Raw genomic sequence first — 6,002 nt, 5'->3', positions numbered from 1 at the left:
AAAACTCATACTGGAGAGAAACCCTATGAATGTCAACAATGTGGTAAAGCCTTCAGTTATTACTATTCCTTACAAACACATGAAAAAACTCATACTGGAGAGAAACCCTATGAATGTAAACATTGTGGTAAAGCCTTTAGTTATTACCATTCCTTTCACACACATGAAAAAATTTACACTGGAGAGAAACCATATAAATGTAGTGAATGTGGAAAAGCCTTCATTTGTCACTCAAACTGTCTAAGACATGTGAGACTGCACAGTGGAGAGAACCATATAAATGTGAAGAATGTGGGAAAGCCTACAGTCATCTTAATTCCTTCCGAAGGCACAAAAAGACTCACTGGATAATCCTGAATGTAAACAGCATGGTAAGGGACTTCCCTGGCAGTCCACTGGTTAAGACTCCGTGCTTCCAATGCAGGGGCTGTAGGTTCAATCCCCGGTTGGGGAACTAAGATCCCACACGCTGCATGGCGTGGCCAAAAAAACCAAAAAACAAAAGAAGTTAAACAGCATGGTAAGTCTTCATGGGCCCACATTCTTACATATGAAAGCTCCTACAGAAAAGAAGAAAAAATGTAACATGACCAAGTTTGATGGAAATTGGTTTATGTATAATGTTCTAGAAAACTTTCAGCATGAAAGACTTGTTATTAATGTTGTAAATATATTATGTTTATCAAACCTTTTCCTTGAAGTGCATCACTGGACTGTGGATTTCTACCGGTTTTTAGAAATGAATATTGAAGTGAGATAATTCTGCAAGTTGTTTTCAGCAATAGTACATATGAGTAATAGGTAGTCATTTTTTCTTAAATTAGTATTTCCTCTCAGTTTTGAGCCTGTTGGATCCATGCATGAATTAAAGTGTGTTTCTAATAAGCAATTAGGTTAATTTTTAAATAATGTTTTATTCTGTGTTAAAGGACCACTGAAAAATGATAGTTTGGTTTTTCCTACTGGCTTTGTGGTGGTTTCTAGATATCCCTAGTCCAGTATATATATTCCACCTTTGTTACTGACAAAGCTCCTCTTTAGGGGTGATGGGTATCTGAGCCTTTTTCCACTTTCCATACGAATAAACAGTTGGAACAAATTTTTTTTGTGTGTCAAGTTTATGAAAGAATATAGTTTCGTGTGAATAATTATTTTCATATTTGGGCCTTTGCTTTTTGTCCTTTATTCTGACTGGTATTTGGTGAATAGAGTTTGATTTAAGAAGAGAGATACGATAGGACCAAAAAAATGTAAAATTGGAGATATCCTCCCTGTGGATAATGTTAGGAACTAGAGTTTACAGAATCCATCCCCCTTATGGCTCCATGTTAGAATTCACCAATAGCCTCACTTGCGTAGGATTTGGAAGGCAGAAGCGAACATGGCATTAGTCAGAGTTTGGAGCCACCATACAGGTAGAGAGACTGATACATATAGGAACTTCAAGGATACCATCTTCCACCCTATTTTCTGGATTGCTGACCTTCTAATCAAGAGTATCCTCAAAACCACCACCAACTGTTTGATTTCCATTTTTGTAGAGCTGTGGGTTTCCACTGATGTCTTTCCAAGATCCACATAAAAGATCCATTAAAGTTTGGATTTTTTGGTAAGTTCTTTTGTGTCTCTCAGGAGACTAATTCAGACTTTCACGCTTGGAAGTATTATCTGATTCCCCTCTTCTCTACTTATATCCATATAAGGTCTAATTTGCACAGGAAACGCCTTATGTTTTTATTAGTGCTAGTGAGAATATTTGCATTTACTAAGGTGCAGCCAGAAAAGAACGACATGGGAGAGTGTTTCTCTGCTGCACTGTGCACTGGCTGCCTTCACCTGGTCCTTCCATGTGAGAATAAGCACCTTCCTCATGTCAGCAAGACCGTGGGTGTCTCCTATTCCTTGTAGCTGAATTTATGTCTCAATGTTTTCAAATATGTGTGTGCATTTTTTTGTCAAAGGAAACCTTCTGTATTTCTTTCATTGAAATATATTATTAACTCTTTTCTAAGCTGTCACATGTTTTTTATTTCCTGAGAGGATATATTAAAAAGTCCCATTATAATTGTGGATTTTCAAATAAACTTTGAGGTTTTCTTCATTTCGTCTTTATAAATTATGAGTCAGTGTTATCATTTCCATAAAAGTTCAGGTAATTTTTCCTCAGGCATATTTTATTCTTTAATATCTAATATGAAACTAATTTCTCACTCATAATTAACACCCCAAACTTAAATTATGTTTTTTCAGTGCCCACTTGCCAGTGACCTGCATGATTACACCTGTAGCAAAGAGAGGAGGGTAATGAATTCTGATAATAAGAATGACCTCAAGGTACACGTGACCATGAAGTGTATCATAAAGGGTACTTTGGACTTCTGTAGGATTTTGAGGCAGTCAGGATGGCAGAGCAGTCTAAGACGTTGTGTTCAGGATTTTGGCTTATGTTATATGATTTGATTGCTATTGAAGACATCAAGAATTTTTTGTATATTGAATGCTTTGAGGGCTAACCTTTCTCCTATCATTGGTAATTGTAAACTTTGTTTTCTCAAAGGCCAAAACAATTTGATGGAATTAAATTTAATTCATGAGAAGCCCCAGTCAGTCATATTAGTAAGAAGAGGGAAATATTGGTCATTGTTATGATTTGAAACTTTATTTTTACTTTTGTTTTTTTTTGCGGTACGCGGGCCTCTCACTGTTGTGGCCTCTCCCGTTGCGGAGCACAGGCTCCGGACACGAAGGCTCAGCGGCCATGGCTCACGGGCCCAGCCGCTCTGCGGCACGTGGGATCTTCCCGGACCAGGGCACGAACCCCTGTCCCCTGCATCGGCAGGCAGACTCTCAACCACTGCGCCACCAGGGAAGCCCAGCTGTTTTTTTTTTTAATGGATAACCAGTTGTCCCAACACCTATTCTCAATTATTTGAAATGCTATCCACAATTTTGTGTCAGTAGCTGATGATCTTTTCTCTTCTGTTAATCTTTTTTTTCTGTTTGTGACCCAATATCATCCTTTAATGACTGTGATTGTATATTTTGATACCTGGTAGTTAGAGGCCCCTCAGTATGCTTAAAAAATGTCTAGCTCTTCTTAAGTATGTATTCTTCCAGATGAGTTTTAGCATTAGCATATCAATTTTGTTAAAAATCCTATTGTAATTTTGATTGGAATTACATTGAATTTGTAAACTATTTGGGTAAAATGGCACCTTTACCAGATCAAGTCTTCCCATTAGGGAATGTGGTATGCCTTTTCATTTACGCAGTTTTTAAAGTTTCCTTCAGTGAATATTTATAGTTTTTCTTGTGTGTGTATTACACATAGAGTTTGTTCTGAGGTTTAAAAAATTTTTTCTGTGGCTGTTATTAATGATATCAAAAGATCTTTTTTCTACGTATTTTACACATTATTAAGATTATGCTGCGTATACAATTCTGTGTCCTGTTTTTTTAACTTCATGTGTCATACAAATTTCTTCACTAATAGTTTTTATGATTTCATAATTGCCCATTAAATTTTCATGTCATAATTTATTTAACCATTAACATACACTTGACTTCTTTGTATTTCTCAGTGTCATATAAAATCATCTTCAAAATTTCAAAAATTTATTGTGTGCCTTATAGAGCTATTTACATAAAGTTGAGTGCTGCATAATTCAGAGAATGTCTGTATACTGAATATAATTTAATTTTCTTGATTACTAAAGGTTAATATTGAATCAGATTTTAATATTTCTTCCACAAGGCCTATAGAGGTGTAGGACTCTTTCCTCCTAGGCTAAAGACACTAAATTGCGGTGCTTTTTGATCATTAAGTCAAATTTTATGCCTTTTTAAAATCTCTGTCCTGCTTATAGACTTCCAGTCTTCTTACTGCCATCCGCATGCCCACATGGGATAGTTTCTCCTCCCACTTCTAGTTTACCAATTTTAATTTTTTATGAGTTTGGAAACCAGACTGCCAGGTCCTTTAAAATCGAATCCAAGTAAAGATTAATAACCTATGAGAAAGGGCTTTGATGAATCTCTAGGAGTAATGGGCTTGATCTTTAGGGCATGGACTTTGGTGATCTCTGTTTTATTTCTGAAGAGGTCTTTTTCCATCTCTTTTATTTCCTTGGTTCCTTGCTGTATTTTAGATAGATGAGATTCTCAGATAGCCAAGTTACACCTGAATGAAGTTTCATTACAATTACTAGGTTGGCAACGTAACATGAAAATGCCCCGCTCCCTTCTGCTGAATTCTGACTCTTGACTTCCTTTTTTGTTCCTTTCACACTGTGCATCAGGCTTGGTTCACTCAACCTAGAGAAACTGTGACATGGGCTTCAGATGTGTTGGATAAAGTCCAATTGAAACCTTTATTTCCCCTCACTTTTCTTCCTCTCACCTCTTTTTTTTTTAAATAATTGAAAACTCTTTACATTTCACATCAACAAAGCTATAATTCCATTATATTTTTTAAAAATTCATCTCTTGTCTGAAGCCATTTTGGATTCAAAGAAATTAGGGGTATTCCATTATATGAAAGAAAATAAAGACAGTTTACACAACTCTACTGTATTCTTCCCTTTACTCATTGCTACTTGATAAGGGCTATGGTACCAAACCATGATTGTGTGGTCATTCTCTGTAAAGGCCAGTCATGCTCCCTTTGCTGCCAATGGCTCCTCCTAATATTTAACTCCCTTGTAAGTACTTACGTGCTTTGAGTAAAGGGATCTGCAGGCTCAATAAAACCCATACAATACTGGAGAATCGACTCAAACTTCTTATTAGTGGTGGGTCAGTGGTGTCATATTTGTATTTGGGTACAGTAAATACCCTTGATGATGACAGAATTGTAATTTCTTTAGTATACTGTCTTTGAAAAAAATGTGTCAACAATGAGTGCAAAATAGGTGGTCATCAATGTTTGTGGTTTCAACTTTAGATCAACTTAAAGTTTCTTTTACAATGCCATTCCTTAGTCATCTTTTAATACATGGAATTGTGACATACTTGCATTTGCTGGTGAATGAACGTTTTAAGCTCTTACACAATGGCACAGCCTACCAGTCAAGAGTTTATTTTTGGCAGCATCTTCATTTATGGGTATTTGTTTATATGACTGTTTGAACATTTCATTACATTTTTATCACCATTTATAAATATGAATAGAAAATGGAAATGCTGATACTAGTAATAAGAAACATAGTTTTCTTAAACTTAATACAACTGAGCAAAGATGGAGTCATTAACTATATACAAAGCAGTGACTCTAATTAGGACAAAATCAGAAAATATAATACAAGCTGGAAGTACTTTTTCAAAGATCAGATCTTAAAGGTGAGTTGCAATTAGGAATTGAATAGTGATTTTCAGCTCTCTCGGGGAAAAATGCTCTCGTGATATACTGTGCATTTAATTTTTTTCATAATCAGCTTTTGTATATGTGTTCAGGAGTATATGAATAAACTAGGAGGGAATGGGTTGGAAATAAACTAGGGTTCCACCTGTAGAAAGTTCCGAATGGAACTTAATTTTCCCCCCTTTCCCAGTTGAAATGTCTTTTACAGAATTTACATTGTCAATACCAAGTACTTTCAAACTCTGTAGAGAACTGAGGAAGAGGTCTGTGCCTAAAAGTGTGTGTGCCAGACAAACAGATGTGCTTTTTGCCTGTTGCTTTTGCCTACTAAGGAGCTCTGCTGCTAACACTGAACAATTAACAGTGGTTTCTTAATTTTCAGGAAGAATGGATTTAAAGGTTTGCATTTTGTGAATTGTTCTTAAAAGTTTGATACTTTCTATCTCGTGAAGAGTTGCCAACAAATTTTAAAGGAAAAAAGCAAAATCAACTATACTTCAGTAAATTTAAAAAAAGGGAAAAGGCAGACATATTATTTCTTTTCTTTTTTTCTTTTTTTTTTTTTTTGCGGTACGCGGGCTTCTCACTGTTGTGGCCTCTCCCGCTGCGGAGCACAGGCTCCGGACGCGCAGGCTCAGCGGCC

Source organism: Mesoplodon bidens (genome assembly GCF_964165515.1).
Source record: "Mesoplodon bidens genome assembly, chromosome: 4".
NCBI lineage: Eukaryota > Metazoa > Chordata > Mammalia > Artiodactyla > Ziphiidae > Mesoplodon > Mesoplodon bidens.
This window is presented reverse-complemented; position numbering follows the sequence as displayed.